At 47.4% G+C, this 10,581-nt stretch overlaps 1 protein-coding gene across 2 annotated transcripts in view; it reads right to left on the reverse strand.

The window, feature by feature from the left end:
- Positions 1 to 10,581, reverse strand: part of stxbp5l (syntaxin binding protein 5L) — a 325,027-nt gene that overhangs the window by 198,469 nt on the left and 115,977 nt on the right. The gene's annotated exons all lie outside the window — the stretch shown is intronic.

The following is a 10,581-nucleotide window of genomic DNA, read 5'->3' on the forward strand; positions in this document are numbered from 1 at the left end:
CAGTGGATGTGGGGGAGGGGGGTTGTCAGGAGGGCTGTTGGGGGAGCTGACAGGGAGGTTGTTAGGAGGGCTGTTGGGGGAGCTGACAGGGAGGTTGTTAGGAGGGCTGTTGGGGGAGCTGACAGGGAGGTTGTTAGGAGGGCTATCGGGGGAGCTGACAGGGAGGTTGTCAGGAGGGCTGTTGGGGGAGCTGACAGGGAGGTTGTCAGGAGGGCTGTTGGGGAGCTGACAGGGAGGTTGTCAGGAGGGCTGTTGGGGGAGCTGACAGGGAGGTTGTTAGGAGGGCTATTAGGGGAGTGACAGGGGGTCTGTTAGGAGGGCTATTAGGGGAGCTGACAGGGGGTTGTCAGGAGGGCTGTTGGGGGGAGCTGACAGGGGGGCTGTTAGGAGGGCTATCGGGGGAGCTGACAGGGGGGCTGTTAGGAGGGCTATCGGGGGAGCTGACAGGGGGTCTGTCTTAGGAGGGCTATTAGGGGACGCTGACAGGGGGGCTGTTAGGAGGGCTATCGGGGGAGCTGACAGGGGTCTGTTAGGAGGGCTATCGGGGGAGCTGACAGGGGTCTGTTAGGAGGGCTATTAGGGGAGCTGACAGGGAAGTTGTTAGGAGGGCTATTAGGGGAGCTGACAGGAGGTCTGTTAGGAGGGCTATTAGGGGAGCTGACAGGGGGGCTGTTAGGAGGGCTATTAGGGGAGCTGACAGGGGGGCTGTTAGGAGGGCTATCGGGGGAGCTGACAGGGGGGCTGGTTAGGAGGGCTATTAGGGGAGCTGACAGGGAGGTTGTTAGGAGGGTTATTAGGGGAGCTGACAGGAGGTCTGTTAGGAGGGCTATTAGGGGAGCTGACAGGGGGGCTGTTAGGAGGGCTATCGGGGGAGCTGACAGGGGGTCTGTTAGGAGGGCTATTGGGGAGCTGACAGGGAGGTTGTTAGGAGGGCTATTAGGGGAGCTGACAGGAGGTCTGTTAGGAGGGCTATTAGGGGAGCTGACAGGGGGGCTGTTAGGAGGGCTATTAGGGGAGCTGACAGGGGGTCTGTTAGGAGGGCTATTAGGGGAGCTGACAGGGAGGTTGTTTAGGAGGGCTATCGGGGGAGCTGAACAGGGAGGCTGTTAGGAGGGCTATTAGGGGAGCTGACAGGGAGGTGTTAGGAGGGCTATTAGGGGAGCTGACAGGGGGGCTGTTAGGAGGGCTATTTTGGGAGCTGACAGGGAGGTTGTTAGGAGGGCTATTAGGGGAGTTGACAGGGGGTCTGTTAGGAGGGCTATTAGGGGAGCTGACAGGGAGGTTGTTAGGAGGGCTATCGGGGGAGCTGACAGGGGGGCTGTTAGGAGGGCTATTAGAGGAGCTGACAGGGAGGTTGTTAGGAGGGCTATTAGGGGAGCTGACAGGGAGGTTGTTAGGAGGGCTATTAGGGGAGCTGACAGGGGGTCTGTTAGGAGGGCTATCGGGGGAGCTGACAGGGAGGTTGTTAGGAGGGCTATCGGGGGAGCTGACAGGGGGGCTGTTAGGAGGGCTATTAGGGGAGCTGACAGGAGGTCTGTTAGGAAGGCTATTAGGGGAGCTGACAGGGGGGCTGTTAGGAGGGCTATCGGGGGAGCTGACAGGGAGGTTGTTTAGGAGGGCTATTAGGGGAGCTGACAGGGGGTCTGTTAGGAGGGCTATTAGGGGAGCTGACAGGGGGGCTGTTAGGAGGGCTATCGGGGGAGCTGACAGGGGGGCTGTTAGGAGGGCTATTAGGGGAGCTGACAGGGGGGCTGTTAGGAGGGCTATCGGGGAGCTGACAGGGGGTCTGTTAGGAGGGCTATTAGGGGAGCTGACAGGGGGGCTGTTAGGAGGGCTATTAGGGGAGCTGACAGGGGGCTGTTAGGAGGGCTATTAGGGGAGCTGACAGGGGGGCTGTTAGGAGGGCTATAGGGGGAGCTGACAGGGGGTCTGGGGTCTGTTGGGTTGGTGGGTCCTGGTGTTGTCTGTCACATTCTGGTGATGTTGTGCTGGTCTGTTTTGTGGGTCTGTGCTGACTTGATTGTGTGGACTAGCTCTTTGAGCTCCACCATCTCTCTCTCCAGCTCTGTGATTTTATCTCTCTCAACAATGGGAGGAGCAGTGCATTTGTGGGAACTGGGTCTGTTCAGTGCTGGGGGATGGCTCTCCTCTTGGGGCTGCTCGTCTGCAGGGCCAGTTTGAGGATGAGGTGTGGTCTCTCTCTCTCTCCAATTTCTCTCCCTCTTCCTCTCTCTCTCTCTCTTCCTCTCTCTAGTTCTCTTTCCTCATTCTCTATTTCTCTCTCTCTCCTCTCTCATTCTCTCTATCTGTTTATCTTTACTCTTCTATCTGCTGTACATTCTGTCCACTCAAGATTCCACTCCAGCGATGCATCCAGCCTCCATATCAAAGGCCTTCACAGAGAGAAGCCTTCCACATAGCCAAACACACTGGTCCTTTTTGAACCTCTAGAGCTCCGGTCTTCAGAGTTTCACCCAGATGTGAGAGGAGGATGATTGGCCATTAGTTTGAGACACAACACAGCTGTATGTTAAAATTCACCTCAGCTACTATCACACACATAACATAAACACGTTTTTTAGCATGTTAGCCTTGTGTAGTCAGCCCACATTTATTAATTGAAAGATATGAAAGCTATACTAGCATGATGTTAAGCTAAGACTACTTTACATTAGGACATTTGCGGGGTGCCAGTTTGGGTTTCCACACATGCTCTACATTTTTCAATGTTGAGTGAGTCTCTGTGCTGAAAATAGGTTAAAATGTAGTTTTACTAGAGGGTACAGCTAGTCATTAACTATTTAGAACACATACACTGTTAACCTAAAAAAAAAACAGACACACATTTCAAACCAACCCCCATCGTTTTCTATTCATCCTTTCTCTCACTTTTCTCTCTAAAGGCTCCACTTTTCCTCTCACTTTCTCTGTGAAAACTCCACCCTTTTCTTCTTTCTCTCTTCTCCTTTTTTACTCGTTCGCCTGTCCTCCTGTCCCACATTGTTTTACAACCATCCTAGATAATGACTAGAAAAGCACTCGATTTGATCACTGTTTCCTCTCCTCTTCGGAAGAAAAATCCTGGGGAAAAAAAAAGAAATACTACTTGAAATTACCCCGTGAATCTTAGAAAAATGACAATAAAAACATTGAAGAGAAAGGAGTGACTCTTCATGACCTTTCTGCTTTAAAGGTCGAACAAGTGTTTTTCTGAAAGTCTCCGTCAAACAACGTTTCCATCATCACCCTATTCCGGCGCACACCTAGGCTCGTAAAAAAATACAAGAGTGGAATAAATACACGGGGAAACATGCAAACATTCGGATAAAGCAGAAGTAGATGTTTTGGTTTTGTGTGAAACAATGTTGTTTACCTTCCTTTTTCCTCCTCTCCTGTATTTTCCTCCCTCTCACAGATTAAAGGCGTCACCATAAATCAAATCATTTGGATGTATTTATCCGTTATCTATTCAAGAAACTCTGTAAAGAACAGGTTGCAATTTTCAGTGACGACCTGTGAATAGAACCGGCTAGGTGTTTGACGGACATTGATCAGTTTTACCTGTCCAATGTCCAACAGTCATCCCATGTCTTTCGGCAGATACGACTGCAGCAGTCAACCTTTTTATTTGACATTTATTTTGACATTTATTTAACCAGGTACCTAAGTCAGAGAGACTTGAGAACACTTTCTCTTTTACAATAACGACCTGAGCAAAATAAGTGACAGACACCGTGCAGCAAAGCAGAACGTTCCTAAATCAGGCCTAACCTAATCAATAGGAATAGGTTCATCAATTGTAATAGTTGTTGTTCTCTTCGACGTGCCTCTACCTGTCAATCACAGAGCTTCGTCTGTGATGAAGGGCATCTCTGTAGCTGCTGCAGACCTTTTGGACTAACACTTAAGAGTTGGACCAGACTGTCGGCCTTCCGTATTCAGTCTACTGTTGAATATTGATTGATTTTCTTTCAGTGTCACACACCAATTGGTACCCAGCCTGTGTGGTCTTATAAGACACTCTTCTTTAAGTATTGTATCATTGCTGATTATTCAGAGAACACCGACACTGTCTAAAGATGATTTCTTTCCATAAATCTGCCTCATTCTGCCGACTCTGACCTACATTAAGCATGTTTTTCTCCTACAGCCTTTGTTGGCTGTACTTCGACCTTTGTGCGTCTGATACAAGCAACATTGAATACAAGCAACATTGATATTAGAACCACAAGGTCTTTTCAGAGTACAAGAATGAAGTTCTATACAGCAATGTGGCTTTTACCAAAGCCAAGCAGGTCAGAATCAGTAATAGAAATGTCGAATGTGTACTGTAGAGCAGAAAGAAAATAATAAATATTGTAGATCTCTCTCTCTCTCTCCCGCCCGCCCTCCCTCCCCCCTCTCTCTCTCTCTCTCTCTCTCTCTCTCTCACATGTACAATGCACGCACATACAGGCTATATACCCCAGTGACATTTCCCCTTACTTCTTCCAGTGTGCCTATTATATCTTGCTGACCTTTCATTAGTTCAGGGTATCTCTCTAGCACTCCGCTCAGCCCTCTGCCCTCAGGAGGAGACAGGACCAAGCATGAACAGACAACAAAGTAAGACCAAGATGAGGAGGAGGAAGGAAGGAAGGGAATTTGCAACTTGAGCTGATGCATGCTATACATCGGAGGTAGCTGGATGAGGTGAGTCCCCACCCTAGGGTAACCTAACGTCCCTGATTTCCGGGGACAGTCCCCGGTTTTTGGTGGCCTGTCCCAGGCTAGAGCCGTCATCGAAAGAAAAAAGAAAGAAAAAAAAATAATAAACTCTGCATTTAAAATGAGGCTGATATTTCAATAGTCAAATGCTGTATCTAATCAGATTTGTATGGAAAAATGTATGTCTCTCCTGTACCAAACTCGTTTGACTTTTTATGTCATGAGAACAGGATCCTCTGATTACTTTATACCTGTAACGTCTGCTTCAACTCACACTCTCAAACACCTAGATCCCCTGAACGCAGCTCACTCTCCAGATACCAATCACCTGAACTCTGATCACCAGTTCACACACCTGTATGTCATTATCACACACTATTTAGTTCAGTTCTTGCACCCCATCACTGTGAGGTATTGTTTGCTTTGTGACACGCGTCTTTCAGAGAGCTGGGTTTCCCGTGATTTACCCTCCTGCCGTGTATGACAGTTTTTTGCCTGCCTCACTAACGACACCTTTTTGCCTATTCCCCAGCCTGTTCTTTAGCCTCGGATTTCCTGTTATCTTCCTATTGCCTGATCTCCTGGACTATGTTACTAGCCTTTTCCCTGCCTGTACTGTTACCCTTTTGGACCCCCTGTGTATGACCTTCTGCCTGCTCCTGGACCCAGCTACCTGCCTCCTCCTGTGGTCCTTTGCAACAAACACCCGCAGCGCCCTGCGCTTGAAACCAGCACTCTGTCTCCCACTGTGTTTTTTACAACACCCTTATACTGTAAACATCCAATCCCTTATCATCCTTAACTGATTTAAACGATCTGCTGTCTACGAGTAACAGCAACAAGAGAGCATCAACAACAGTAACATAAACAGCTGTGACAATAATGCAAAGCAGCGATGGTTACGACAACCCCCAACAACCAGTTGCATTCAAAAGGGAGTCATTTCAGTGTAACTACTCTCCATTACAGCCCGATGGCCCTGCATCAGACACACAGCCTGTCCCAACATGACCCCAAATCAAAAGACAGAAGTCTATAAGCAGAGGTCTGTATGCCAAGGCCTTCGGTGACATTTTTTACTATCAGAGTGAAGGGCCTTACCCCTCTCTGTCTCTCTCTCTCCCTGCCACACCCACCTCCCCCCTCTCTCTTCTCTCTGGTAGGGCGTTTCATACTGTATTCTCTTTATGTTCATGATGAAATTAAGCTTGACACAGAGACACCACACCATGCAGTCTCAATGACTAGAGGCAGGGCAGCAAAGAGGACAGACTCACAAACACACTACGCACATTCACACTGCTTTCATCTGCCAGAGAAACTGGGGATGCTCTGACATACTGTGTGGAAAAAACACTAGAAAATAACTGATATATCTTGTGTGTGTGTGTGTGTGTGTGTAACAGCGAGAGAGAAGGAGAGCGGAGAGAGAGGGAAGGGAACTCAGCTTATCTTGACCGAGGCCAAGACTGTAGTTTCATAAATAAAATCAGCATATTGCAAGAGAGACATTACTGAGAGAACGAGAGGGAGAGCGAGAGAGAGAGAGCAGGGGAGAGAGAGAGAGCAGGGGAGAGAGAGAGAGAGAGAGAGAGAGAGCGAGCCAGAGAGAGCCAGCAGCCCTTCCTACTTCCTCCAGCTGGACAGACCAGATTGATGGAAGACAAAGAGAAGGAGAAAGAAAAGGAAAGAGAGGAGAGAGAGAAACAACAGAGCGGCGTGGTGCACTGGGCAGCGTGGCAGGCTAGCGGGACGGGTCGATTGGGATCGAAAAACAGCGCTACATGGCGGGAACGAATGAGCTTGCTCTCAAACGAAAAGGGCAGACTTGATCGAACCCCTAAGGATGGATAAAGATGAATGAAAAGAGATGGAGAGAGCGAGAGCGGGACTACCCAGACGAGAGCTACCTTACAGCTAGCACCGCAGGGTGGGGCTACATTGAAACAGTGTGATTATATTGTTTAGTGATTATGAGCTCGTACACACCATAGAAGTTTCCAGCGCACCTCGTTGAATTGAAAGTCTCTGACATCCAAAGCACCAGATAATCTTGTGTATTCAGTCATCCCCATGCATTACAAATACACTGTATGAATTATATTTCAGCAGAGGTTCCATTCCAGTCCTAGTGTATGCTTCACTCACCTTGCAATGATAAAACTGTCATTACACTAATTAGTCATAGGGGCTGCGAATCATAGTACATCTAATTCAATCGGTCCCCTTGTATCGGTTGTGTATAAAGAGACAAAGACAGAGAGGACAAAAGAGAGAGAGAGATAAGCACACATCTGCTCGTTTCCATTTAGAAACTGAGTGGTTCGAGCCCTGAATGCTGATTGACTGACAGCCGTGGTTTATCAGACCGTATACCACGTGTACGACAAAACAGTTATTTGAACAGCTCTATTTACGTTGGTAAACAGTTTATAATAGCAATAAGGCACCTCGGGTGTTTGTGATACATATATCTTTTTATTTAACTAGGCAAGTCAGTAAAGAACAAATTCTTATTTACAATGACGGCCTACCAAAGGCCAATGCGCCGCGTTGCGTCGTGCCTAAGAACAGCGCTTAGCCGTGGTATATTGGCCGTATACCACACCTCTCTGGCCTTATTGCTTTAATACAGGCCCAGTCTTATTCCCATGCTTGCTGCGGTGGAGCACCACAGAGCGATCCATACGTTCCCGGTAACGCACTCGCTCAGTGAGCGAAGGTCAAAACATAGTGCGACTATGAATATGGAAGTAGACACGTCCATCATGTCGTGGTTTAGCCCTCCACTGGACCGACCAGAAGTGTGTAGCCTCTAACATCCGGCGGTAGGAGTGTATCATATTGCTCAGTGTTGCTGTATCACAGATGACTAGCCCTGTTTCCCTCCAGTATCAGGAGGAACCTAGAGAGTATCGTATTGCTCAGTATTGCTGAACGGGGTATGGTAGTAAGTGCCAGGAGCACCGGTTTGAGTGTGTCAAGAACTGCAAAGCTGATGGGTTTTTCACTCTCAACAGTTTCCCGTGTGTATAAACAATGGTCCAGCCAACTTGACACAACTGTGAGAAGCACTGGAGTCAATATGAGGCCAGCATCCTTGTGGAACGCTTTCGACACCTTGTAGAGTCCATACCCTGATGAATTGAGACTGTTCTGAGGGCAACTCAATATTAGGAAGCTGTTCTTAATGTTTCGCACACTATACAAATAAAAATAACAACTTCAAGAGTTGAGGGGTTTGATGGAATAAAACTAGAAGTTGCCATTTTAGATTTGTATACCAGAGATCTATATCTTTGCCCATAAGGTAGGGGGCTATACTGGTCATGGAGTGTGTGCGTAATTTTTTTATTTAACTAGACAAGTCAGTTAAGAACAAATTCTTATTTACAATGACGGCCTAAGAACAGGTTAACTGCCTTGTTCAGGGGCAGAACGACAGATTTTTACCTTGTCAGCTCAGGGATCCGATCTAGCAACCATTCGGTTACTAGTCCAACGCTCTAACCACTAGGCTACCTGCCGCCCCTGTCCAAGGCTATTTGTTCCCCTTTTACTCACTTGTTTTTTTTTTTTTTGAGATGTCACTGAAGGGTTCCTGGCTTTCTTCAATGACCTTCCCACTGATTTTTATTATCTCGTTCATTGGGTTCTGACTAGTGTTCCCTAGAGCACCAAACCCCCCTCAATATTAAAAGATAAGATGGTTGCTATGAAGAATTTATTAAATGCTTGGAGGATGGATGGGTGTACATTAAACGTCCTCAATTTCTGTGAAAAGAACAGCCGTTGTTGACAGAGTGAATCTGTTCTGTGTTCCTTTTTGAAGGAGAGCTTGTTGTCGATGATGGTTGCTAAGTATTTATAGTCCTCCACTCACTCAATGACCTGGCCGTTAATCTCCAGCGCTGAGTTGGGAGGTGGGTCTCTTCTGAAGTCAATGACCACGTATCTTGTTTGAGTTGAGATCCAGGTAGTTCTGGCTACACCAGAGGGAAAACCTGTAGATTGCAGCCTGGAGGTCTCTGAGTTACATGTGTCCATTATAACAGTATCCTCCAAGTACTTAATCACGTCATATCTGGGTCCGAGCTCCTACAGTCGTCTGTGTAGAGGGGGAATAACACCAGCGAGATGACATAGCATTGTGGTGATCCTGTACAGATGGTTCTGGATGAGCTGCAGCGACTGTTGAATCTGACCGGCTGGTGTCTATTTGTCAGGAAGGAGAGGACCCAGAGAATCAGATGTGGATTGAAATTCATGTTCTGGAGCTTTTGACCCGTTAAGTTAAGCTGTACTGTATTGAAGGCACTAGAGAAATCCACAAATACCATCCTGGCAGTTTGGGCTTCTCCATGTGGGTGTAGGCACTGTGCAGTAGGGATAGGAGTGAATCATCAACACCTCTGTGCTGCTTGTAGGCAAACTGGAGTGGGTCTGTGTTAAGAGCATACCTCCTTTTGTAGCTGGCGGCGAAGAATCACATCAAATCAACTTTATTTGTCACATGCGCCGAATACAACAGGTGTAGACCTTACAGTGAAATGTCAACAAGCCCTTAACCAACAATGCAGTTTGAAGAAAATACCCCCCCCCCCCCAAAAAAAAGTAAGAGATAAGAATAACAAATAATTAAAGAGCAGTAGTAAATAACAATAGCGGGGCTATATACAGGGTGTACCGGTACAGAGTCAATGTGTTAATGTGTGGGAGGCACCGGTGTCAAGGTAGTAGAGGAAATGATGTACATGCAGGTAGGGGTTATTAAAGTGGCAATGCATAGATGATAACAGAGAGTAGTGAGTAGAGAGAGTGGTAGTAGAATAAGCCTTTCGATGGTCTTCATCACTAAATGTTAAAGCTACAGGGGCGGTAGTCATTGTTGCAGGAGGGGTTCATCTGTTTAGGTACTGGACATTCGGTGGAAGATTTCTATATGGTTGGGATCGAATTTTCTAATTAAAATCGTGAGCTGGAGCACCCCCAGAGAACATTACTTAGTGTGGAGGTGCTGACCAACGGAGAATAAACTGGAAGATAGAAAAATAAAGAGAGTCGCACGCTCCATATATATCTACAGTACCAGTCAAAAGGTTGGACACACTACTCATTCAAGGGTTTTTCTTCATTTTTACCATTTTCTACATTGTAGAATAATAGTGAAGACATCAAACGATGAAATAACACATACGCCAAAGCTGCCCCGGTTCACTGTAAGTGCTGTTATTGTGACGTGGAAACGTCTAGGAGCAACAACGGATCAGCCGCGAAATGACAGGCCACACAAGCTCACGGAGCAGGACCGCCGAGTGCCGAAGCGCGTAAAAATCATCTGTCCTCGGTTGCAACACTCACTACCGAGTTCCAAACTGCCTCTGGAAGCAACGTCAGCACAAGAACTGTTCATCGGGAGCTTCATAAAATGGGTTTCCATGGCCGAGGAGCCGCACACAAGCCTAAGATCACCATGTGCAATGCCAAACGCCAGCTGGAGTGGTGTAAAGCTCGCCACCATTGGAAACGTGTTTTCTAAAATGATGAATGACCCTTCACCATTTGCCAGTCCGATGGACGAATCTGGGTTTGTCGGCTGCCAGGACAATGCTACCTGCCCAAATGCATAGTGTGAACTGTAAAGTTTGGTGGAGGAGGAATAATGTTTTTCATGATTCGGTCTAGGGCCCTTAGTTCCAGTGAAGGGAAATCTTAATGCTTCAGCATACAATGACATTCTAGATGATTCTGTGCTTCCAACTTTGTGGCAACTTTGTGGGGACGGCCCTTTCCTGTTTCAGCATGACAGTGCCCCCATGCACAAAGCAAGGTCCATACAGAATGGTTTGTCGAGATCGGTGTGGAAGAACTTGA

This window comes from Salmo trutta, chromosome 20 (genome assembly GCF_901001165.1).
Source record: "Salmo trutta chromosome 20, fSalTru1.1, whole genome shotgun sequence".
Lineage (NCBI taxonomy): Eukaryota > Metazoa > Chordata > Actinopteri > Salmoniformes > Salmonidae > Salmo > Salmo trutta.